Source organism: Diceros bicornis, chromosome 18 (genome assembly GCF_020826845.1).
Source record: "Diceros bicornis minor isolate mBicDic1 chromosome 18, mDicBic1.mat.cur, whole genome shotgun sequence".
Lineage (NCBI taxonomy): Eukaryota > Metazoa > Chordata > Mammalia > Perissodactyla > Rhinocerotidae > Diceros > Diceros bicornis.
This window is the reverse complement of record NC_080757.1, coordinates 57,473,414-57,498,329: the sequence shown is the minus strand read 5'-3', so window position 1 is coordinate 57,498,329 and position 24,916 is coordinate 57,473,414. Positions and strand designations below refer to the sequence as shown.

General features: G+C 58.8%; 1 protein-coding gene across 2 annotated transcripts in view; it reads right to left on the bottom strand.

Annotated features, from left to right (window-relative positions):
* Positions 1-24,916, bottom strand: part of SEPTIN9 (septin 9) — a 166,775-nt gene that overhangs the window by 47,835 nt on the left and 94,024 nt on the right. The gene's annotated exons all lie outside the window — the stretch shown is intronic.

Below are 24,916 nucleotides of genomic sequence, written 5' to 3'. Positions count from 1 at the left end.
ATATTTTAAAATCCAAATTCCTAAGTTACCAGGGGACACAAGAATGGTCACGGCAGCACTGTTGTTTATAAAGGCAAAAAAGTGGAAACAACCCAAATGTCCACCAAGGAGAGAAGAGAAAGCCAGGGTCTATCCGCCCACTGGATACCACTGGGCAGTGAAAATGCAGACCAGGACTGCAGGCATGGTGCAGAGGACCTCCACCCAAACTCAAAGGGAGCCACAAGAGGATGCTCACACGCCACACGCAGAACCACTCTACCCGTCACCGAGAGAAACACAGCTACGCAGTGAACACGGGAACAAGAAACGCAGGAGGCGGATCACGCCTGGGGGAGGAAGGAAGCGGGGCTGGGGAATGTTTGCTTCCCAGGCTGGACAGAGGCCCCCGGGTGCTCACGGTCTGAGACAGTGCGTGTTTCTTAAAAACAAAAGTCTTCAGAGGCCCTGGGGAATAACAAGCCGTGAACTTTCTGTGGCTCGCTGGCTAGGTGACCCAGGAGACAGTCGTAACTCCTGAGCCTCAGTTTACACACCTGTAAAGCGAACACACCTGCTATGTGGCTGCTCGAGAGGAGGTTGCTCAAACTTCCTGCCCTCCCTCACGGGTTCTGGGGAGGACGATATGAGCAAACAATGTGAAGCACTTTGAAAACCACATGAAGCCCTCACCCAAGGTAGGCAGCGACCCGGGGCCTGTTTTCATGACCTGGCAGAAACCGCCCCAGCCAAAGGAAGCCTTGTTTTTTCCTCCGAGGTGGAGGCCTCCTCTCAGGCCTGAGGTCTGACGGCTTTTGCGGTTGCTCAGGATATCTGATATGAGGCTTCTATCAGCCCCAGGCCCACTTTTAGTGGGGGGAGTCTGAAAGCCCTCATCCCTTTAGCAAAGACACCGGGGCAGGTAAAGCTGCCCTTCATGGGAAACTAAGAAGCTTGTTTGAATTGGGCCCAAATCAGCCCAGCCCAGCTCCTTCCTCTTCTCCTTTCTCTCCTCCCAGAACAGCAGCTCAGGAAATTCGAGATGGTGAAGCAGCTGCAACATCACCTCCGGCTGTTTATTCAGAGGGGACACTGACTCTTCCTGGGTCACTCCACCAAGCTGGGCATCCCCTGTGCCAGACCCTCCCTGCCCAGGGGCCAGTGATCCCCTTCCTGAGCCATCCAGGGCCTTGGGTCGCAGCCACGCCACCCAACTTTCCATTTCATCCGGGAAAAGCAGGCTTTGAGAAGGACAAGAGTTCAAACCCACCTCCACCCCTTATCAGCTGGGTGACCTGGGGCAAATTTCTAAACCTCCCGGAGGCAGGGGAAAGGGATTCTGCCCTCACAGGAATTCGAGAAGAATGAAAAGGAAAGGGACGACATGTGTACACACTGGCGCTGTGCCTGGCACAGGCAGATGCTCCGCAGCGTTGCCTTCCTGCCTCTTCCCGGTACCGGCTGGGGCGTGGGCGGGGAAGTCGGCGGGAGGAGGAAGGGAGCGTCTGCCAGCTTCCAGACGTGTGGAGGCTCCGAGTGGAATGTGAGAAAAGGAATAAGCGGGAACTGTTGATTGACATGAAGAGTTCTGATGACCGATGGGTTTCATGCATCTGCGCTCTAAAACCCTAATGGTGGACCCAGAAGACCTTCTGGGAAATTTCTCTTTTAAAAGCACATTTGAAAAAAGGAATAAATCCTGCAAACATAATATTTAGTGAAAGAAGTCAAAAACAAAAGTATACTGTATGGTACCACTTAGATAAAGTTCACAACCAGGCAGAACTCTCTGTGGGGACGGGACATTTCTGTGTCCTGATTATGGTGGTGATTACATGAACCTGTGTATGTGAGAAAATTTCCCAGAACCTACACCACAGAGTGAGCGCCTGTGGAACTGGTGAGAACTGAATCAGATCTATAGCTAAGTCAGTATTATTGAGCCACCGTCGATTTCCTGGTTTTGATAACGTAAGAAGGTTCCGTAGCATGTCACTGGGGAAAGAAGCTGGGTAAAAAGGGCACAGGAACTCTCGACTATTACTTTTGCAATTTCTTGTGAGTCTAAGATTATTTCAAAATAAAAAGTTTTTTTTTAAGTTTATTAAAAATGTAAAATGCCACGAATATTTTATCACGATATATAAGTTAGAAATGGGAACTGGGCCCCGCCCACCGGAGGGGGCGCCCGGTGGCGCAAGCTGTTAAGTGTGCGCGCTCTGCTGCGGCGGCCCGGGGTTCCCCGGGTCGGATCCCGGGCGCGCACTGACGCACTGCTTGTCAGGCTATGCTGTGGCGGCGTCCCATATAAAGTAGAGGAAGATGGGCACGGATGTTAGCCCAGGGCCAGTCTTTCTCAGCAAAAAGGAGGATTGGCATCAGATGTTAGCTCAGTGCTGATCTTCCTCACCAAAAAAAAAAAAAAAAAAGAAATGGGAACTGGACGATCTCGCACGTTGTCTTCATGCCTTCATTCCATGCATAGGTGCTGTGTCCCGAGTGCAGGCACTGTGGCAGGTACGGGGGACCCAGGGGTGAGCCTCACAGACACAGGCCCTGCCTGCTCAGGTCTCAGAGTCAGGGGAGAGACACAGGTAAGATGCGGTGGCAGATGAACCCACGCCGACCAGACTGGGGCGATTTGGCAACACTTAGCAAGGGCCTGCAGCGGAGAACGGTCCGCGGAGGCCGTTCTTAATGAGTCCTGAACAAGGCCCCGCCCTGTGGGAAAGCAGGCACTCCAGGCAGAGGGACCTGCAGGAAGCCTCAGGGAAGCAGTTCAGGATGTCTGGAGACGAGGGTGTGAGAGGCAGAGGAGCAAGACATGGCTGCAGGTCTGAACTGTCATCAGTATCATTCCGGGCTGTTTTTCCGGACCCCAGGATAGGATGATCATAGCTGTTAGGAGCCAGGCCCCCACTCAGCCCAGAGAATGAGTGTTCCATGGCCACAAGCAAGAGCCTAACTCATGCAAGCTGCTAGCCACAGGGTGCCGATGCCAATGGGGAAAGGTGGGGGTGCAAACCCACCCACCAAGGTCTCCAGGAGCCCTGGGCAGCCTGGAGGCACCTGCAGGAGGCGGAGGGCAGCGGCTGCAGAGGAGGCCCCCGCACTCATGCAGGGCACCTGGCACTTCCCCACCTCTTATCTCAGGCCCCAGCCGTCAAGCCAGGGCGTCCTCTGGTCCCTGGGGGCTCCAGGGCTGCAAGGCAGAGGCCAGCCGCCTGTGCAGCCTGTGCAGCCTTGGTCACCTGGGAGCTGCAGGGAGGTTACAGCGGCCCCAGCATCTGTTGCAGCAGCTGGTCTCCCAGCTTCCGCCAGCTGACCCGGTGTGCCCCTCACAGCCCACTGCCGCTAACTTTCCCCCACCCCCAGGGAGGAGCTGGAAGTCTGGCTTGAACTCCCTGCATGCCCCTGGGCAGGTCACTTCACTTCCCCAGGCCTCAGTTTCCTCACTTGCAAATCGATGAACCCTAGAGTCTCAAAAAGAGACTCTAAGTCTGAAAGAAAAAAAGCCACAAAAAGGAGGCGGGTGCACGGGCCCACACCCTTGCCTTCATTTGTGAAGGAGGGGAGAAACGGTTCTGAGACTGGTTTCTTTCCTGCCCTGCCTGGGGGAGCCTTCCTATGGACTCTGGAGCTGGGAGAGTCTATGGGAACCGAATCTCCCAGGGCTCAGGACACATAGGGAATTCCTCCTGAATTCCTCCAGAAGAGGATCAGCACTTCCTAACTGTATTAGTCACCTGTTGGTGCTGTAACAAATTACCACAAACTTAGTGACTTAAAACAACAGAAATTTGTCATCTTACAGTCCTGGAAGTCAGAAGCCCATGACGGAATCACTGAGCTAAACCTAAGGAGTCGAGTCGGCAGGGCTGTGCTCCTCTCTGCAGGCTCCAGGGGAGAATTGTTTCCTTGCCTTTTCCAGCTTCTAGAAGCCGCCGCCTTCCTTGGCTCCTGGCCCTTCCTGCATCTTCAAAGGCAGCAATGGCAAGTGGGGTCTTTCTCACATCTCTTCACTCTGAGGCTGACTATCCTGCCCCCTCTTTCGATGTTAAGGACTCTTGTGATTACACCAGGCCAGTGTGGATTATCCTGGATAATCTCCCTATTTTAAGGCCAGCTGATCAGCGACCTCGGTTCCATCTGCAACCTTATTCCCCTTTGCCACATAACGGGACATATTCACACGTTCCAGGGATTAGAGTGTGGACATCCTTGGGAGTCAGTATTCTGCGACCTCACTAACCCAGGTCCTGAAGGGGGATGAAGGGGAGGATTGCAGGGCCAGGAGGCTGCCTGCTTGGGTTCAAATCCGGGCTCCACCACTTAGTAGCTGGGGGACCGGTTGTCCATCTCTGTAAAATGGGACAACGCAGCTGAAAGGGGCTGGGGGGCAGCAGAAGGTCCTCCCCAGAAACCCCATCCTCAGCTCTTGACACACGATACTCCAGGACAATATGGGGTTCACCCAGGCTCTCCCGGCGTGGCCCTTGGCTGCCCGAGAACGGTGACCGGGCAAGGCCATGGCCATGTGCAATGGTGGCAGATGGCCTGTGTGTGGCTTTCCCCTTCTCCAGAACCACAGGAGGCCAGCTCAGTCAACAAGCTCTCACATGGTCCCTGGATGCCAAGCTCCTCCCACCTCACCGAGCGACTTCCTCGAGCACAGAGTCCCCCTTCCTCCATGAGAGAGAATCAGCCACATCAAGGCAGCCACACGTCCAGCAAGATGAATTTACGATCACTGAGCTCACGTCATTCAGCTTTCCCAAAGACAGGTCCCAGGGGCGTGGGGTGGGAGACGTGGGATAGAGGTCACTGCTCTGCTCCCGGAAACTGGGCCACTGGTCCTGGACTCAGGCCAAACCACAGGCCTCGCTCCTCTCGTAGGCTGCTTTCTTTTCAACCACAGCCCTGCTGGTACTGAATAGCCAGAGCCCAGAGAGGCCAAGTTGCCCCAAATCACAGTATTCCAGTAGCTGCTACACAGGGAGGCACAGGAGGAAGCGGTGCCCCGGGTCTGGGTGGGCTGTGTGGCCTTGGGGAAGTCACTCTGCCTCTCTGGGCCTCTCGTTTCCTCCTCTACAAACTGAAGGAGTGGGGCCAGGGCCTTCTGTGACTTGTCCCAGGGCACACAGTGTCCTGCACCCGCAGAGAATGGGCAGGCGAGCTCAAGCTTTTCCCGGCAAAGCTTCTGGAACCCAGTGGCAGCCCTGCCTAAGAAATGCTTGGGGACGTTCTTTGTGCTCTGTCCCACAGAGTGGCACCCTGGCCTTCTCCGTGGTGTCCTCCCAAAGCCAGAACAGTCAGCCCACCCTGCAGGGGCGTTGGCGGCTTTCAGTCGCTCCCACAACTGGACCAGCTGCCAGGAAGTGGCTTTGCCCACGCCCGCCCCAGCCTCCACTGCCAGAGGCCAGTGCAGCAGAACAGGAGGCTGTAGGTGGCAGGGGCCAAAGGGGCAGGCCATTCTCTCCAGCAGCGGCGTGAGGGGAGGGAGGAAAGCCGACATGTGACTCCAGCCTGCGGTTCTCAGAGGAAGGGCGAGGGGCAGGCAAAGGGAAGCAGGGCCCCCCTCCCGGAGCTGAGCTGTGGGGGATGGGAAGGGGCTCTGGCCTCACACCCCCGCCCATGGCTCCAGCCCAGGGCCTCCAACCGGCTCCAGGAAGACCCCGCCCCCGTCCATCTCCGGGGGTGGGGAGGGGGAGAAAGTGAGGCTCTTTGCCTCGCCGAATTCCAGTACTGAATCCCGTACTCATTCCGCTCTCTGCTTATTGGAAGCCCTCCTCCACCCTCTGGGTCCGCTCTGAACAGCTGGCCTGCAGAAGTCGGTGCAATTGGACATGCAGGGTGGCTCCAAGGCGCCTGTGCACAAGAGCGAGCTCTGGCTGCGTCCCCATCCACCCCTCCTCTGAAGAGGAGGCCTCCAGTTCCGGCCCTTTCCCTGGGAAAGCTGGGGAAGGAGCCACGGGAACGGGATCTGCCATTAACTCCTTCCTGTCCCGGCACTTCCTGCAGGGACCCCCGCGGGTGGGAAGGGCAGCTGGGCCAGGCGAACTGCACGGCCCCAAGCGGGGAACCAAGCGTGGACAGCAGAGGCGGCCGGCCGGCACTTGCATAAACACACACAGTCAAGGCCGAGAGACACTCTCGGTTGGTAAAAACGCTTTTCTGCAGCAACATCTCCAAGCTCTGGCCCCCCAAGAGGTAAACGGTGCGTGGATTTTGCAGGTGGAGGAACGGACGCCCCTACGAGGTCCATGCCTCGCTGATGACACCAAGGCAGAGCTCAGAGGCAAAGTGTTCAGACACCCACGTGCGTGCTGCTCAGTGTAACACACAGCACACCTGCGGGAAGGCCACCCGCTGACCACCTCCTCGGGTGGGTGCCAGGCGGCCAGGGGAGAGGGGAAGAGCTGTGAGGCGCAAAGGCACCACGGAACCATCAGGCTCCAATTAGAATAACGCTGGTCACGAGCCCGGAGGGTGCCCGCCTCCCCAGCCTCCCCAGCCTGTGTTAACATCCTTCTGGAATGCCACACGGGAGTTGGGCTGTGCGGACCAGCGACCACGGGCGCCTCCAGCCCCACCCTGAGGATGGGCCATTCTGCTCCGTACAGGTGCAGGGCAGGCAGCCCTCGGGCCCCACGGCCCACCATGGCTCTACTTACTGCCTGACGATGGGCTGAGGCTGCTGAGTGGCCATGCCACACCGAGAGGCACCTACTCCTTGAAAGGCCACCAAACCAGGGCCTCGGAGACGTGACTCCAGCTCTGCCACTAACCTGCTGTGTGACTCTGGCCAAGTAATGGCCCCTCTCTGGGCCTCAGAGACAAGAGGGTACTAAAACAGAGGTCCAAGGAGGTTGAGGAATGGGGACTCTGGAGTCAAGCTTCCTGAATTCAAACCCTCCCTTGCCATACCCACTAGCTGTGTGGCCTTGGGCAGGTTACTTAACCTCTCTGTGCCTGGGTTCCTCATCTGTGAAATGAGACTAACAACAGAATTGACTTCACAGGGTTGTTGGGAGGATTAAAGGAGGCACCTACTCCAGGTAAAGAGCCCTAAGACTGCAGGGTCCATGGGAAGCCCTAGTTACCATGAGCAGACGCCAACACCACTGTCACGGCCATCAGGAGGCCCCCGTCCGACCCTGGCCTGAGGCCCCAGCCCACAGAGGATGCTGCCCTCCCTTCCTCTCTCCCCTCCGGGGGGCAGCTGCAGCTGACGCCCAGCCTTGGTTCCCAGTAACCACCCACCCTCCTGAATTAGTGACCACGGAGGCCCAGGCCACCGCCCCCAGTCCTCACAGAGAAGGGCAAACCACCTCTCCTCTCCGTCATCAAACCCATACTTCTCGCTTCTTCCTCCAAACCAGTCTTTGCTTCGTGTGCAAACCAACCTTCAAGGCCGGGTGGGCGTGGGGGGTGGGGATACCTTGGACTCGAAACAAGGGGCTAGTGTTTCAGCTGCTGCCGGGCCACCCTGGGACTGCACACGGCTGTGGAGCCCGTCAGGGCCCCTGCAGGCCGATGGGGCCCTGCCACCCCTGCCGGCCACACCTCTCCCTTCACGATTCGTGTTCCTCTCCCTCTCCTGCCCCCTCCTTCCGGCGATGCCCCCAGCAGCCCTGCCAGGGGACAGGGGAAACGGCGGCCCAGGGAGATGAGGTGCCGGGTCCCCACCACACAGCCCACAGGGCCCAGGACCCAGAGCCTGAGCCGGTCTCGCCACCTCGCTGCGTTCTCTGTCCTGGGAACCTTCCACGGAAAGCAGGCCAGAGAGGAGCGTCCTGGATGGAGGGAAGGGGCCGCCTCTCCCAGCGGGCAGCAGGGAGCCCGACCACAAACACCAGGCCAGGGACCCTGCACAAGCGGCAAAGGGAGACACAGACACACAGAGCGGCTGCAGCCTCGCGTCTCCACTGCACCAGCCCCCCTGCCCCCCACACACAAAATGTCTGGCTCTTGAAGGCCCACAGATGAGGGCTCTGTGCTGGGGAACTCCCCCCGCTCGGGGAGGCCCCACACAAGCTCCCCCTCGGCGTCCACCAAGCAACGGCGGAGAACTTAATTAGTACCATACGGCAACATGAGAGAGCCGGAGGAGGGGCAGGAAAGGAAACCACATGGGACACGAAGGGATGGAGGGATGAAGGCAGGGGAGGGGCCAGGAAAGAGCGGGGTGCACTCCCGGCCAAGCCTACAGGGAAGGGGGTACAGAGCAGCAGCCTGGCCTCCCCCCTCACTCTTCCTCTGCAGTTTTACCCCTGCATTTCATTATCTGCAGCCTGTCCCTGGGGCAGCTCAGAGGTCAGGCCCACCCCAGCCCAACCCTGTCCTGATCCTGGAAGGCCAGCTGGGTCAGTGCCTGCTGTGAGGACAGAGCCTGCATGGGGACAGAGCCTGCCGTGGGGACAGAGCCTGCCGTGGGGACAGAGCCTGCGGGGGGACAGAACCTGCCATGGGGACAGAGCCTGTGGGGGGACAGAGCCTGCCGTGGAGACAGAGCCTGTGGGGGGGACAGAGCCTGGGGGGGGGACAGTGCCTGCCGTGGGGACAGAGCCCATGGGGGGACAGAGCCTGCGGGGGGGAACAGAGCCTGCGGGGGGGACAGAGCCTGCCGTGGGGACAGAGCCTGCGGGGGGGACAGAGCCCATGGGGGGACAGAGCCTGCGGGGGGGGAACAGAGCCTGCCGTGGCGACAGAGCCTGCGGGGGGACAGAGCCTGCGGGGGGGACAGAGCCTGGGGGGGACAGACCCTGCGGGGGGACAGAGCCCATGGGGGGACAGAGCCTGGGGCGGGGGGACAGAGCCTCGGGGGGACAGAGCCTGCGGGGGGACAGAGCCTGCAGGGGGACAGTGCCTGCCATGACGACAGAGCCTGCGGGGGCACAGAACCTGCGGGGGGTGGCAGAGCCTACCATGGGGACAGCCTACCAGGGGACACAGCTGCTGTTTCCGGCGTTGACGGCCGGCCCCACAGCTATGTCAGCCTGTGATGGCAGACCGGGTCTTGTCTCATGGACTCACTGTGGCTGCCCAGCACATCTTGTGGGGAAGCACTGGCCCCAGGTTGGCCCCGTCTCTATTCAGACACCAGCCTGAGTCCACAGGGCGTCGTCCTTGCTCCCTCTACTGAAGGAGGGTCTCTGCAGCAGACACTGTGGTGGCTTCCCTCATCCAGCCCCACCTTTTCCAGCCGACCACAATTTGGTTCAGGCGATCACCCTCCTCCCTGCTCTGCCCAGGCACCTCGTGCTTCGGGGCAGGAGCCACCAGCTGGGCCTCAGCCCATGGGCGGCAGAGCTGCCGGGTGAACCGTGCGTGAGGCAGGGCACCGAGGGGCGTCTCGGAAAGGTTTCCCTGCTCTGCTCTTGGACGAGGCTCACAGAAAGGGGGCTCTCCTTCCTCTGAATGTGGCTGTGTCTGCGGATACTGCAGCCTCTGTGGCCATGGGGACCAGCTGGGAACAAAGCCACATGAGGATGGCAAACGGAGGGTCCTCCATAGCATCCCTGAGCGGCCCGGGCTCCGGACTTCTCATTTCGTGCAACAGCAAATTCTCCCTAGAGCTCAGGCCACCTTGAGACAGGTTTTCTGTTACTTGATGCCAAAAGCGTCCTGTGTGAGGGGCCGGCCCGGTGGCTTAGCGGTTAAGTGCGCGCGCTCCACTGCTGGTGGCCCGGGTTCGGATCCCAGGCGCGCACCGACACACTGCTTCTCCGGCCATGTTGAGGCGGCGTCCCACATATACCAACTAGAAGGATGTGCAGCTACGACATACAACTATCTGCTGGGGCTTTGGGGAAAATAAATAAAATTTAAAATGTGGTTACTAGAAAATTAAAAAAAAAAAAACAAAAGCGTCCTGTGTGAGCAGCTGGGGGCATAGCGGCCAGAGCGGGGAGGGAGGCCAAGCCTGTCCGTCAGAGCGGGAGATTATCCAAACCTGAAGGACCAGGCTCCTGCAAAGGCCATCCAGACACAGCCCACGGCCCACCGCCACCCTCTCAGAGCCAAGGAGGACAAAGCTTCAGGAGAGGGGACTCCAGGGGAGCCCTCCTAGCCCCTGAGAACAGTGACTGTCCTCTAGGCAGTGGCTCACAAGTCAGTAACTGTTCCTGCAGCCGCTGCAGTCCTCTCTTGATGGCTTCCAGAAGAAGCATGCATCTAGGTCGTCAGTGTCCTGGGATCCAAGAATATTCTGAGAACAGCAAATACAACAAAAGCTAACGCTGAGAAAGTGCTTACTAAGTGCAGGCTCTGTTCCCAGAGCTTCACACGCATCCCCCTCAGGTCCTCACAGCAGCCCCACTGGAGCCTTCCTATCACTATTCTCCTTTAACAGGTTAGGAAATGGGGCACAGAGTGATTAAGCAACTTGCCCCAGGTCACGTAGCAAGAAGCGCTAGGAGCTGGCTGCCTCCAGAGCTAACCCCCTCTCCCGCTTGCCTTTCTGTGTTCCCCCCCAAGGAGGGAGCAGTGGGACAGCCTGGTGGTCCAGTGTCCAAGAACCTCACGTTCTAATCAGAAACCCGGGATCAGAAAACAGGGCGTCGTCCTCTCTCTACCTCTAGTTTTCAGCTCCAGGCCTGGCACAGAGGAGGCCTCAACAGGTGAATGAATGAATGACCAAATTAATGAGAGCTGGACAACGGAGGCGGGCAACAGAGGCGAGGACGGAAGACAGTGAGAGCGCCTCTGCCCATGACGACGGTGGTGGTGACGAGCCCCACTCTGAGCCCTCTCCTGGCGGGAATGCGTTCGTCGTTTCTCACTGTGTCCCCGGTGGGCGTTTCTACTGGCCCAGTTCACAGAGGGGAACAAGGTACCTTGGCCAAGGTCAGGCTGCCAGGAAGGGTCATGGCCCAGGGCCACACTCGCTCACACCAACTCACAGATCACCCCGTGGGCCACAAAGAGAAAGCACCCATGGGGTCCCCCGCCTGCCCACCGCCCCCAGCCTGCTTCCAAGCCCCATCGCCCTCCTGCGGCAATTTGCCCAAATCCTTTCACAAGGCGAGACTGGGGCAGGGCGAGGGAAACGAAACCTCGGAGAGGCGCACTCCTGTACATGGCAGGGAGAGGGTCTGACCTCATTTTTGTTTTAAAAAAAAATTCATTTGTATTAAGTACATGTATAGGAAAAACAGGAAGAAAACACCAAATGGTTAACAGTGCTTATTTCTATAGGGTGCAATTAATATTAATCATTTTCTTTAGATTTTTCTAAATAAAAATTTTTTTGTGTGATGAGTAGACCTAATTTTTAAAATCATGAAAAATAAAGGTTGTTTTTCAATCAGGAAGACAGAAGCTTCTTAGCTTCTCAGCATCCTAACATCTGCCCACTGGCATCGCTGGCCAAGCAGATGGAATGTTCCAAGGAGCTGTCAGCCAGGCACCGGGCTGGGTCTTCCCTGGCAGCTCCAAGAGGCCAGGTCCCTCCTCCTCCACGTGCGGAGCTCGGTCCGGGACCCGCCAACAGGACCTGTGGTGGGCGGCTCCACGGGCCCTGCCATGGGGTCACTTCCCGCTGGGCTGCAGGGAGGATATGGGTTCAACCAGAGTTTGTGTCAACACAACTCTGCTTCCTCCACAGCCTGCTGGGGGTCCTCCACCCCCGGCCCGGCCCCCCACCCGGCCTGGCATGACAACCCCAGGAAAAAGGTTAGCAGGGAGGGAAGCCGCTAGGGGTGTGAGAGGAGAGACTTTCCAGGGACAAATTTGGGAAAACTCCACTCCGTCCAGTCCTCTCCAAGGACTTGAGACCTCCACTGCCCCCTACTGACCGGCCGCAGCTCAGCGAGGAAGATGGGGGTGGAGCACCCAGTGTGGCCTAGGCTGGGGAGGGCGGCGGGCACCACCAAGGCAGCGACTGGAGCTGGGAGCTCGTGGGATCGCGAGAGCAGACTCGTACCAGGGCCAGCTCCTGTCTCCAAAAAATCACTGTCCCCCTTCTGCCGGCCACGCCATGAGGCTGCCAGGGGCGGTACACCTGCTTCCCAGGTGAGAAAGCTGGGCTCTGCCTGGGCACTGTGCCCTCAGCCAATCCCAGCAGAGCCAGCTCCCAAGGTCTGCCATCGCCACGTGGAAAAGAATGTGGAGCACAATGGAACCCAGACGCACCCACCCTCAAGCCCGTTCCCGGGAACGTGCCAGGGAAGCATGTAGCAACTGTGTGCTGAGGGGCGTCACAGCTCTGCAGCAGGAGAGAAAGAGCAGGCAAGGAAAGCTCTCGTCCACTGTCCTAAAGATCCTCCCTGCTCAAGGCTGACATGGGACCACCCCGAAGGGGCCAGGCCCCTACAAGATACTTTCATAGTTTGAGGGGAAACCCGGGGAAGCGAGCTGCAAGGCACGGTGGGAAGGAGGGCAGGCCCACAGCCAGCACATCAGACATTCCAGGGACAGCCCTGCGCAGGCACCGTGACGTCTGGGCCTCATTGCCCTCCTGCAGAATGGGGAATGGCACTTATGTCACGGGGCGAAGCCCTGCTCACAGGGAAGTGGTCCTCATTCCACCAGCAGCCGGCAGGACCAAGGCCACCCACAAGTCCTGAGGTGAACCCCCCGGCTGCCCCCATCCACTGTGTGGCCCTGGGCATGCCACTCCCCTCTCTGGAACTGAGTGCCATCAGCTCTCATGGTCTCTAGGATGCCAACTCACAAACCAAACCCTGCCGATGCCCCTTCATCAGCCCCATTTCTCGCCAGCTCCTTGTCTCCAGCACATTTGAGCCCTTTATTCCCGCCTCCTCCTCCACACGGGGCATCCTCAAACTCTTCCTCCTCTAGCACGGAGATGTCCCCAAACACGTCCCCTAAGCAGCCGCCCTTTGTGATCACAGAAAACTGAAACGCAGCTTCCCTCACTGGCCCCTCCGTGAGGACAGATGTCACTGAGGCCCCAACACCCAGAGCAGACCATCCCCATCAAGACGCCGTAGCCTATTCTCTTTCTTTTTTTAACTTTTACTACGGTTCAAATCAGCGTGACTGGTTCATTTCAGCTCCTTCCCCGCCAAACCCAGGGCCAGGGCTGCTTCAGGCTCTCCGCTTCTCCATCCGTGATGACAAGGGACAAAGGTGTCTGCTGCATCCAACTGTCAACTTCACGTCATCGTCACCGTTCTCGATCCTCACAGACCTGGCATCCTTCGCCTGGCCTGATCTCGACTTCGCGAGGCCGGGCTGCAAGCGCGCAGGACCTCGCGGCCGCACCCCTGCTCCCAGAGCACCGCCCAAGACATTCCCAGCAAGCGGCAAGCAGCGAAGGGAAGGGACCCGTGGCCTTTTCTGACGTCTCCTCTGATTCTCTGCCACCACCCCCCGAACACACTCAGCCCCCAGCCCCTCCACCGATGGAACTGGCAAGCACACTGCAGCCCTAGCGTCTGGCAACTTCCACATCACACAGGGCACCAGTGCCAGCACGGCACTCCACCCGGCGGGCCACAGAGCCAGCTGGCAGCCAGAGCAGGAGGCCTGGGAGAGCTGGCGGATCGCTCGGCCGCGAGCCTCTCCTACACACGCGCCGACCCTCCCCGGGGTCTCAGGGGACACAGGTGACGGCCACCGACCCAAACGCTCATCCTTAGTAACGAAGCACGCAGAGGGGGAGGCCCCACGGGGCCCCCGAAGTGAAGCACTGCTGGTGCTGTCATTAGCAGCAGCACATACCATTTATTATACACTGACTGTGTGTCCAGGGCTGCACCGTGTGCATTTCCTACATTATCCCATTAAATCTCCACACTGGTCCCCAATTCAGAAATGATGAGACCAATTCATCATTAAATAACCTGCCTAGGAGAGTAAGTGGCAAGACAGAATTTCAACCCAGCTCCAGCTCCAACTCCCTCCCTGTCTTCCTGAAGCCCACCAGGCGCCGGCACCTAGCAGGTGCTTATGAGATATTCGTGAACAACTGAACCCCACCAGCTGGGAAGCACTCCCTCCCTCTGCTGACCCCCACAGCCCTCTCACCCAGTGCCCGGAGCTTCCAGCTTTCTCCCTGCCAGCACTGCTGTCTGGAGCCCGGGCTCTTGCTGTGTGACCAGGGTCAGTGCCTAACCTCTCTGGGCTGCATCTTCAAGATGAGGACACAGCAACACCGGCCTACTTCAAAAGGTCACTGAGGGGGCACAGCTAACATCTGCCAGGACCATGACACAGGCCCGCTGTCCCTCAATCTTGCGTACGCTGCCCTAGCCTGCCTTGGGGGGTAGGGACTGTTAGTTTCCCTTTTCGTGGAGAAGGAAGCTGAGAGGTTCCACAAGGCACCCTAGGTCACCTGGTTTGCAAGTGGGTGCACGCAGCTCAGAGCGCACACTCCTGCCTGCTGTGCCTGTCTCCCGAGATGAGATCCCCCACACGACAGTCGGCACTTCATCAACAGTCCAGCCTGTGCCTGTCGCTGCATCAACTGTGTCACTGGGCCACCCTGCCCGCACTCCACAGCGGGGCCCATCCTCATACCCTGCTTCCTTGCCAGGTTTCCACCTAGAGCCCTGCAAAGGTCCTGAGGTCAGACATCCAGCTTGAATCCTGGTACCTGCTGTGTGACCATAGGCCAACGACAGCTTCTCTGTGCCTCCTGGGTTGCTGTGAGGCTCAGGAGATGGAGTGCATTGAGCCCAGTGGCTGGCACGCTGAACAGGCTGGACATGTGGCAGCTGTGGGATACAGATGACAGTGATGACGATAAATGGATCAAACCAAAAAGGTGAATGAGCCCAGGGAGCTGACGAAACAAACCCGGGCTGATCAGGACACTCCGACACGACAAGCAGAGCTCCAAAGAGCGACCAGGGCATGGCCTGGGATGACAAGGCCCTGGGTGCTGACCATCTGCCCACCTGGTCCCCTCATGTCCAGGCACTGACCCCCCCCCCGGGGGGAGCCACGGGTTCCAGTGGGTCTCCACCAGAACGCGGCAGACACAGGCAGGCACCGAGTGGGGATGGCAGATGGGAGACACTCAGGGTGCCCCGCCGGCTTTCCCTCACCAAGGCAGATGCTGCCCATCAAGAGCAGTTTTTCCTCCTGGCCTCAGAATCCTTCTCAATGCAGTCCTTCGGCATTGGAGCCAGCCCTGCACTTGCAACACATTCACCGTGCTTGGCCAAGAGCTGGAGCCAGGCTGGGCTGTCCGGGGGAGGCGAGATGGGGCAGCCCCGTAACGGATGGCAAACCCGGCCCGGCCATTTCTTCCTCCAAGGGCCCCTGGAACTCACCCTGCCCTCTCTGTTCCCATGGCTCCGCCCTGACTCAGGCTCCCAGAGTCTCAGGCGGGGCAGGCTCCGAGGCCGGCTGCTGTCCCCTCCTTTCCATTCCACCTCCCTTCCAGTCCCCCCATGCTGCACTGGCCCCCTAGAAGCACCTTGCCATTACCAGGGCACCTCAGCTGGCTGGTGGCTTTAGGGCTGGCCATCATCTGACCTGGCTCCAGTGGCCCAGCCAGACAGGCCCACCCCACACTGAGTTGCACCCACGGATGTTGTTCCACCTCCAGCCTTTGCTCAGGCCAGGAGCTCAGCCTCCCTAGGGCCTCCAGCACATAAGTATTTCTTTCTCTGACTCTCACTTGGCACCAGCCATCAGCAATCCATTTATCAGCAGTGTCTTCGCTGCTCATGGCCATCTGCTGGGTTATGACAGTGCCCCTTTGTCCTCTATCCTAATTTGGCACCAAACTTCCCACTCTCCAAGGCCCACCAGAAGCCACTTTCTCCAGGAAGTCTTCCCTGGTTGTTCCAGCTGGATGGAGCCTCCCATTCTGTGCTCTCCTAGTGCTCAGTGCTCAACAGGCATTAACTGAGCAGCTCTGACATGCCAGGCCCTGGGGACACAGCCCGTTTCCCCTGCCCTCATGGAGCTTGCCCTCCACGTGAACGAGTGACAGGACCCTCAGGCACCCATCTGTGCCTCACAGAAAGCCACCCACAGGCGTGGGAGAGCTGCTTGGCTGCGGTACCAGGAGAGGCCTCTCCAAGGTGGTGCACGTAACCAGGGACCCAAGTGAGGCGGCCGGAAAAGATCCAGGGGAAGACGTCCCGGGAGGGAACAGGCAGGGTGAAGGCCTTTGGTGGGGACGAGCCTCTGTCCCCCAGGAGCCCCCAGGCCAGGGGGCTGGACACCAGTGAGCAGAGGGTGGACGTCCCAAGCATAGAGGGCACCCACTGGGGGGAGGTTTAAGCTGGGGGGTGACGAACCACTCAAGCACCGGACTCACTGTGTCCAGCCACCACACACCTCCAGGGGGCACCCTTCACACACTTTACACGTGTGGGCGCTCCAGGGGAAGGGTGGGGGCCTTGTGGGCCAGCATGTGGGGCAGATTGCAGGGGCAGCTTAGGGCAGGAGGTCAGTTCCGGAGGGGGCAAGTGCCCAGGCAAGGGCTGGGGCTGCAGCAGGGAGCAGAGAGTGCTCAGGTTCCGGATCTGTTTTGGAGGCAGCTGTATGTGGCGAATCATTCCCAAATTTTGCAGGCCCAGGCAACTCGGTGGATGGGCACGGTGCTGCTTCCTAAGCTGGAGGCCTGGGGCAGGGACTCAGGAGGAAATGGCTGGCTGTGCTGGGCTGGGAGGTGTGGGAGGCACCAAGCACAGCTCAGGGGGCCGGGCCTGAGAAGCTGACCGAGGAGCCCCACTCCCAGAACCCTCTACTACCCAGACCCTCTGCTCGTCCTGATTCACGGCTCTGCCTGTGCCACACCCACCTGTGTGAACAGACCTTAACTTCTCACCAAGGGGAACACTGCCCCAGCACATCACACCTCCTCCTTCTACTGATTAGGACCCTTGGAAGGGAGGCCTGGGTGTGTCCAGGACCACATGGCCAGTGTCGGGCAGAGTTGGCCTAACCCTGCGACTTCTGGCTCCAAGCTACACATAGGCTTTGCTCCAGGCACAGCCCCTAAGCACACGTGCAAATGTCTGTCAGATGGGTGCGGGGTGGGTGGACGGGCAAGTGGACGGGTGGGTAACTAGCAGAGCCTGTGCAGAGCTGGGTGAGGTTGAATGACTGAATGTGGAAGTCTAGCCCGCCCCTGTGCAAGTGTGCGCCCAGCCCCCAGTGAGCTCTGGCTCCAATCCTGGGAAGTGTTCCCAAGAAGCGTGACCCCTTCCCCCACGCTGTTCCTGGCGCCCTGCCCTCCCCCAGAGCAGCACTGACCTGCACCACGTGACCCGGGCCTGGGAAGATGGACCCAGCTGTGGGAGGTCGTGCCGACTAGGGACCAAGCGTGCAGGAGAACCCAGCTGCACAGGAAGCTGGGCCAGCGGCCTCCGGAAGCCTCCAGGCTTCGCAGGCAGGACTCCCAGGGTCTGTTGCTGTGGGGCCCTCTCCTGCCTGCGGCCCAGAGCCCTTGACCCACACCTGTGGCCTCCAGAGATCCAAAAGGGGGAACGTGGGCAAGTTCCCAGGGTGGCTGCCCACCCGGAGTGCGACTCTGGCTGCAGCCCCCGCCTCTCCTGGCCCCGTTTCAGCGGTGGGGATGCTGCCCCCGGCTGCCCATACATGGTGAGAGTCTCAGCCGAGCTGGCCAACCAGAGGCTGTCACAGCGGCACAGAGACCACATACCCCGTTACAAACCAGCTGTGGCTCTAGGGTCAAACAGCCCCATGTTCACAGTATTGGCCACTTCTAGCTGTGTGGCCTAGGACAAGCTACTCAACTTCTCTGTGCCTCAGTACCTTCTTCTCTACAACAATAACAGTAACAGTTTCTAAGGTTGTTGTGCAGATACAACCCAGGAAGCACACACAGCTCTTTGAGCCCAGCACTTGGAGCCTGTAAGCACGCAGTAAGCGGTCACCATGATTAATGAAATATTAATAAAGGCTAGGAAGGGAATGACAGCCTCTCCGCGGTGTCCCTAAAATGGAAACAAATCTGCTCAGCTCTCAAAGCAGCAGAAAGCGAGCCAAGGGCAGGCTCCCAGGTCTCGCTTCCAGCGTGTCGAGCAATTCCCTTACAGAACATTCCCTCCTGGTCGCTGGCAGGGCCCGGGGCAGGCGGCCGCCCTCCAGATTATCTCATAGCTGGCACCTGCTTCGAAAGCACATGTTTGGACTTTCCAGATCTTTCCTCTCGTCTCTCTGACCTTCCCCTTCTTACTCACTCTCTCCTTTCATTCCTGTTCAAAAACAAATAATCGAGGCCAAATGTGTCAGCTGGCTCCCTGGAAAAGTTTCTCAGCAGCAGGAACGTGTGACGGGTACCCTGCGGGGGAGGGGCGCTGGGAAGGATTACTCACGCAGAGCCGCGATCTCAGGGCACAGCAGGGGGCGCTGAGATCGGGTCACTGGGCAATGACCAGAGCCAGCCTGGCCCCCGACTCCCCGATGAGAACCTGGCCTGGGGTCCCATCTCTGAAGCCTCCTGGGCACACGGGCATGAACACGCATCAGGGCCGCCACTTTCAGGAGTGCGGTGGGGGGTCACCTGGTGGGTTCCTGAGCATCCTGTGGACAGACCACTCAGGGGCACTGAAGTTTCTCATCTTCTCCCACAGCCTGGTCAGGATGCAGTCTGGGTCTGAACCCTGGTGCCGACTCTGGAGGTAAGTCCTGACCAAGACCCCAGAGGGAAGAGCTGGAAGGCGCAGGTGGAGGGAGCGTGGAGCAGTGTTTAGTAAACCTCCTTTTGTAGACTGCCACCTCCCCTCCAGAGACCCTGGCTCCAAAGGGCTGGGTTCCCGTCCAGGAAGCTGCATTTCAGATTCAGAACTATCCAGAGCCGTGCTTTGGAAACACGAGCCTGGAAGGTAGAAAGAAGTACGACCCAAGAGGTCGGGGGGCAGTGCTCTGACAAGGAGCACCCCCTCTGCCACAGGGGTCTCATCTCATCAGCTTCCCCATCGTCCCATGCGGCCAGGAGCCCCACCCCCCTCCCCCACCAGCCCTGAGCACTCCCTGGGGAAGGAGGGGCCCGAGGGAGGGAGGGAGGGAGGGCAGATGGTTTTCCAGGCTTCCCCTGGCTCCTCCTGGTCCCTGCTCTCACACCTCAGCTTCCCCCACCCCCATCCCCAGGCAGAACCCTGGGGGGGCCTGCTCCCGAGGCCCAGAGACCAGAAAAGAGGGGACCCGAGGACAGAAGCTCTCCTCCCTTCCCCAGGCTGTGCTGATGGGCTGACCTGCCAGAAAGCCACTCAGCCCTGCTACCATCCTGGCCACCTGGCCTGGCCCCAAAGCAGGGCGTTGACAAGAGTGGAGACGCTGTTATTTCCACCTGCTTCTCCACCTGCCAGTGTCTCCAGTGTCCCGAGGGACCTGGCCACGGCGTCCAGGAAGCGTAGACAGGGCCCTGTGCTGTTCAAGGTAACGCTCCAGGCCCGGCACGCAGGAAGCACCCAGAAAGGGTTAGAAGGAAAGCCCGTGGGGCTCGGCAGATCCTCTGAAATAAGCACGGAAGCCACCAATCCCTGAGGGTAAGACATGTCCACTTCCAACCTTCACCCCACGGGGTTAGAAGAAGCCCCCAGGGAGAGAAGCCCACAGACACTCACTCCCTTCCTCGCCCATCTCAAAGCCTTGCTTATTAGCCCAATCAGGAGTGTGGAGGAACCACTTCAAGGTCCAGAAAGATCAATAACGCTGGCGAGCCTGCAGAAGCCATCCCAGCACACAAAGGGCAGCGCGCTCAGGGACCCGCCCGGGGCCAGGGAGCAAAGCCGGCAGGCAGGGATGCTGGCATGGCAGACCAGGGTCTCCCGCTCTTCCCAGGGTCAGCCTGGAGACCACAACACGGGAGGTTTTAATTCAGGCCCCTCCCCAACCAAGAAGGCACACCGCCCACCCCCACCCCAGCCAAAACATCTGCTGTGGTTCCTCCAGCAGCATTCAGGCTGGTCTTGTGAGGAGGGGTGGGAGGAGGAGCAGAAGGGCTGGGCTGGGCTGGGCTGGGCTGGGCAGGGGTGGGGGGGCGGGAGCAGCCACAGCAGGCTCCCTGCAGCTGTGATTCAGGGAAGAGAAACGGCGACCTCCAATCTGTTCCCACTCAGCCCCCTGACAAGCAGGATCTTATTTCAAAATCCAGGGCAGCTGAGGGCCTGGAAGAACAGGGGGAATACCAGAGTCTCTCCTTTCTAACTGGGCTTTCTTTCATTTTCTCATCTCGTGGTGCCTTGTGAAAGAAAGAAGCAGAAAGAGGGAGCCTGCCTGGACTCCCCTGCATCCCAGCCAAAGCTGCGGGCCAGGGACCTGGCTTCAGGCATTGGCCCTGTCCCCAGCCCTGGTGGCTGGCAAAGGCAGAGAGGTCCACCCCCATGGCTACTGCATGCGTCCTAGGGCAGCTCAGCAGCCAGGCTCCCCCAGGCTTCAAATCCAGACTGTAACAGCTGTGGGGCCTTAGGCAAGTGGCTGGAGCTCTCTGGGCCTCGAGGCCCTAATCTGGAAAATGGGATAATGAGAGTAACTGTTGTGCCAGAAGCTAGCCTTATCCTAGGAAGGTGTTAGGCTGCTCATTGTTATCAATGGCACAGCCTTCTGCACCCGGCTGAGATAAGGATTTCACTAATTGGTGCCACAGGGGTCTGGACCTGGAAGGACTAAGAAAGGCTCCCAATTCTGAATCCCATCCGGAAGGGGAGGTGCTTGTGCCAGCTGGCATGCGCAGGGGAGAGGGAAGAGGGAAAGAGAGCACCAATGGAGGAGTAGGAATGAGCAGTAGGGAGAGGGAGGGCCCATCCAAGATCCCGGGGACCACACAACAGGAAGCCTGCTCAGAATGCTCCCCACCCCCACAAAGACTCAACTGGATACTGAGGCTGGACACTCCCAGACCTTCTGGGGCCAAACAGAATCACCCACCACTGGAGCCAAATGTCTCTGGACTTGAAAGCACAGGTGGGGCCTCCATTTAATACGAGGGCAGGCACCAAGGCCAGGGGGGCCAGGGGCCTCATGCCGCCCACAGAGAGCAGGGTGCAAATACCTGCCAGAACAAGCACGCATGATAAGCAAGGACCTGGGCAGAGCAAACTTGCTGCTAAATTAAACACAGGGGAGCTCGGCTTCCAACCTGCTGAGCTGGGCTGTCTTGCGGGAACAGAACGTCCATTTACAGAGCCACCTCGGTAAACGGCCGGCAAAGCTGGGGTTTGGATTCAAGGTCTGCCCCTGTTCGTGCACCAGCCTGATCCACACGGCTGCCCTGCTGACCATGTCCTTCTCTAGAGACATAGGAGCAGCCAAGCCCCCACCCCTACACCTGCCCAGCTGCTACAGGAAGAAGGTGGGGCTGTGATGCTCCTCCGAGGCCCAGGTACCGGCCCAGGTATGGGGCTGGGCTCCTGCCCAGGGGACAGACAGGGACAGGCAGATACGGAGGGTCCACCCTCCTCCCCATCCACAGGCCTAGCTCCTCCTCTATCACAGGCTCCCCAGCCACGCCCCACACTGGAAACGCACCGCACCCACGTCCTGTGGCACCCAGCCTAAATTTACCTGGTGGGGCGTGGGGGCCGGGGCACCTGAGATCTGGGCAGGCGGTGGAGGGTCAGCAGCTGCAGGGCTTGGTTTCAGGAGGTGCCTCAACCCTCTGTAACCTGAGCCCTGTGGACAGGGGCCTGCCGCCTCACCATGCCCGCTCTTCCCATCAGGCATCAGATATGCATTAGTCAGCGGGCGGGCAGGGAGCCACAGGCTGAGGAAGGCTTGACAATAGACCAGAGCTAAGGTGGTGGAATCACCCTGAGGGTGAAGACGGAGCCCCCTCTTCCCTCCTGCGATGGGCTTCTGGACTGTGCAGGGAAGCAGACAGGGAGCGGGCTGGGGTCACCAGTCACTAGTGACCACAGGTAGCACCTCACCTCTAGCTCAGTTCCTGGTCTGTAACGTGCTCCCCATCCCTGTGCACAGGAGGGAGCCAACACCCCAAGTTCTGCCAGAACAGGAGGCTGCATCTGCAAGCGTCACCCGCCCTCGGGGAGGGACAGAGGGAAAAACCACGACCTCCCTTCAAACAGCTGCCTCCTCACGCCCCTTGGGGATCCCCATGGGGTCTCCTGTTTCTGCTCAGGCAAGAGGTAAGGCAAGGCATGACGTCTCAGTGGGCACAGACGAGAGGAAGTCGGCCTGGAGACTGACTAAGGAGAGCAGGCTTCCGAGCTGGACTCTGGAAGCCCAGGGAATAGGTACCTGGGGGCTCAGAGGCAGGGAGGGGCCTCCCGGCCCAGACGTGACAGCAAGCCCTCCCCACCTTCTAGCTGTGGTCTCCACAGTTAACTTTCTAGCTCCTCCGGAGCCACAGGGCCTCGTCTCAGACCAGAAACACCCCATGTGGTGGCTCGCACAGTCTAGCACAGGAAGCAGGGACCACAGGTCTCAAATGACAGCCAGGGCTGTGCGCCTGCAAGGACCCTACTGAGCTAAGGCCGCCTGGAAAGCGAACGTGCCCTTTGCCAGCTCAGGGAGCCCGCAGAGGGAGGGTGCTTTTGGCGGAGGATCTGGAGACTTCACTGGGACGGTGAGGACAGGAAGAGGCTCTGTTGCATCCTTGGGGCCCTGGAGGGCAGGGCAGGCAGAGCCGGAGGCCCGCCAGGCAAAGGAAGCCGGGTCCGGAGCAAGAGGGGCCGGCCCAGGCCTGAGCTCTATGCCCACAAGAGGCTGATGTGCAGCACGGCTCCCAGGGGAGGCAGAGTGGTCCATCACCGCCGGGGCCACACCTGGGCAGCCCACCCTCTCCAGGAACTCAGTCTGGCCCGTCTGGCCAACAGAGAGGCCATCCAAGTGCTGTGGGGGCAGCCTAACCTGTGAGTCAGGGGGCTCCAACGTGTGTGATCTCAGGACGCCCCGTCCACCACCAGGGAACAGGAGTGAGAGCAAACAGCAGCCCCCACCTGTGGGGTCCGACAGGTGCGAGGTCATGGGTGGGACGTGTGCCCCAGGAGCCCCCTGAGCGTCCACCCCGGGGCTCCAGGACACAGCAGAACGAACCCATCACTAGACCGCAAGGTCCGGCCTCCGCTCTCCGCACATGATCTTTAACCCTCACAGCCAACACTTGAACACGTGTGAGGCAGGTGCACTCACGGGGCCGCTCGTCCCACAGAAAGGCTGGGCTCCTGGGGCCCCCAGGAAAGGAGACGGGACTGAGGAACTTTGAGACCTTTGGGGTAGGGAACAAAGTCTGGGGGCTCACCTAAGAAAGCCCCCAAATGAACATAAATATCTATATATATATATTTTAAGATAGTAAACATTCGTGAATAAAAATCATGGCTTCTGTATAATTAATTTCCATTTACCATCCCCTGTCTGGTCAAAAGTCTTCAGCATCTCCCTGACAGCTTCAATTAGAAACATGCACGCTTGTTTGGCCCTGTGGAAAATTCCATACACGCCGAGATAAATTAAGTCTCTGTATCTGTATCCATACCAATGGTTAACGCCTTTCCAATTTCATGATCTGGAATTTGCAGATCCCGCCTCCTCTGGCCCAGACATGCAAAGAACCTGGAGGAAACTGACTTGTCAAGGACCCCTGCCCCCTACACCAGGGCAGGTTCTGAGAGCCGACCCGCGCCTTCCCGCCTCCCCTCTGTCCCAACGCGGCACACAGCCCCTCACCGCCTCCTCTTCCTCCCTCCTCAGCTCTCAGGCTCCAGTGCCCTTTTCCTACTTACCTCCTACAAGCCGTCAAGGGTTCTTCCCCCTGGAGGGCACAGCTATTGGGCTTACGCAAGGACAGAGAAGTCAGTAATAACAACACCGAGCATTTATTAGCACTTACTGCGCGCCCAGCTCAATAATAATAATAGCAACTAATAAAATGCCAATGCTCCAGGTACCGCACAGTGCACTTCCTTACATTCATCCTCCCAACAACTCCATGAGATAGTTCTATAAATGGGGAAACTGAGGCAGAGAGAGGTGAGAGGGGCCCAAGGCCACCGACTAGGAATGGTAGGCCCAGAATTCAAATCCAGACAGCCATCCTGTAACACCTGGAGAAGGTGGGAACTGTTATTACCCTCCTTTTACAGACAGGGAAACTGAGGCACCAAGCAGACAGCCCCGGAGCCAGGAGTGAACCAGGGGGGATCACGGCACATGGAGTATAGCACATGGGAGCTCAAGGTTGGGGTCCCTCACCTCATCCTGGTCTTACAGATGAGGTGGCTGAGGTGTCAGAGGAGCTAAGTGGCTTCTGGACTCAAAATCTAGGTGCTCTGCATGCAGATGCCGTGTGGAGCACGGACGCCCCAGAACCCAGGGGAGGGCAGGCCACCCAGCTAGCAGATGGCACCCTGGGGACTGTGGTCCCCATCCCAAGCTCTTCTAAGCTGTGCCAGGCAGGGCAGGACTGCCCTTGGGCCAGAGCCTCAAGTGCACTCAGGACTGGAGGGGTCTTCCCCCGCCACTAGCCCCCCACCATGGCCTGGGGGACCCCGGGCTGGCTCAGCTCCTGGCAGGGCAGCTGGCCCCGGGCAGCATGGACAAACCTTGAAAACATGATGCCAAGCCAAAGAAGCCAGTTCCAAATACCACACACTGTATGCTTCCACTTCTAAGAAATATCCAGAATAGGCAAGTCTATACACAGAAAGACTAGTCGTTGCTCAGTGCCGGGGGAAACAGAGGGAATGGGGGTGACAGCTAATGGGCACAGGGTTTCTTTTTGAGGTGATGAAATGGTCTAAAATAGGATGAGCTGCAACCTTGTGAACATACTAAAAACCACTGATCGTAACTTTAAATAAGTGGACTGTATGGTATGTGAACTACATGTCAATAAGGGAGTTTAAAAAAAAATAAGAAAAGCTCCTCTCCCTCCAAAAGAAAAAAAAAAAAAGAATAGAGAATATCATAGTGCAGCAGGCACACAGTAAAGGCAAGAATTACCCCATGGAAATTTTTTCATCTGTACACACCACACACACACCTCTGCACATGTGTGTCCTGGTTTGTGGTGTAAAATGTA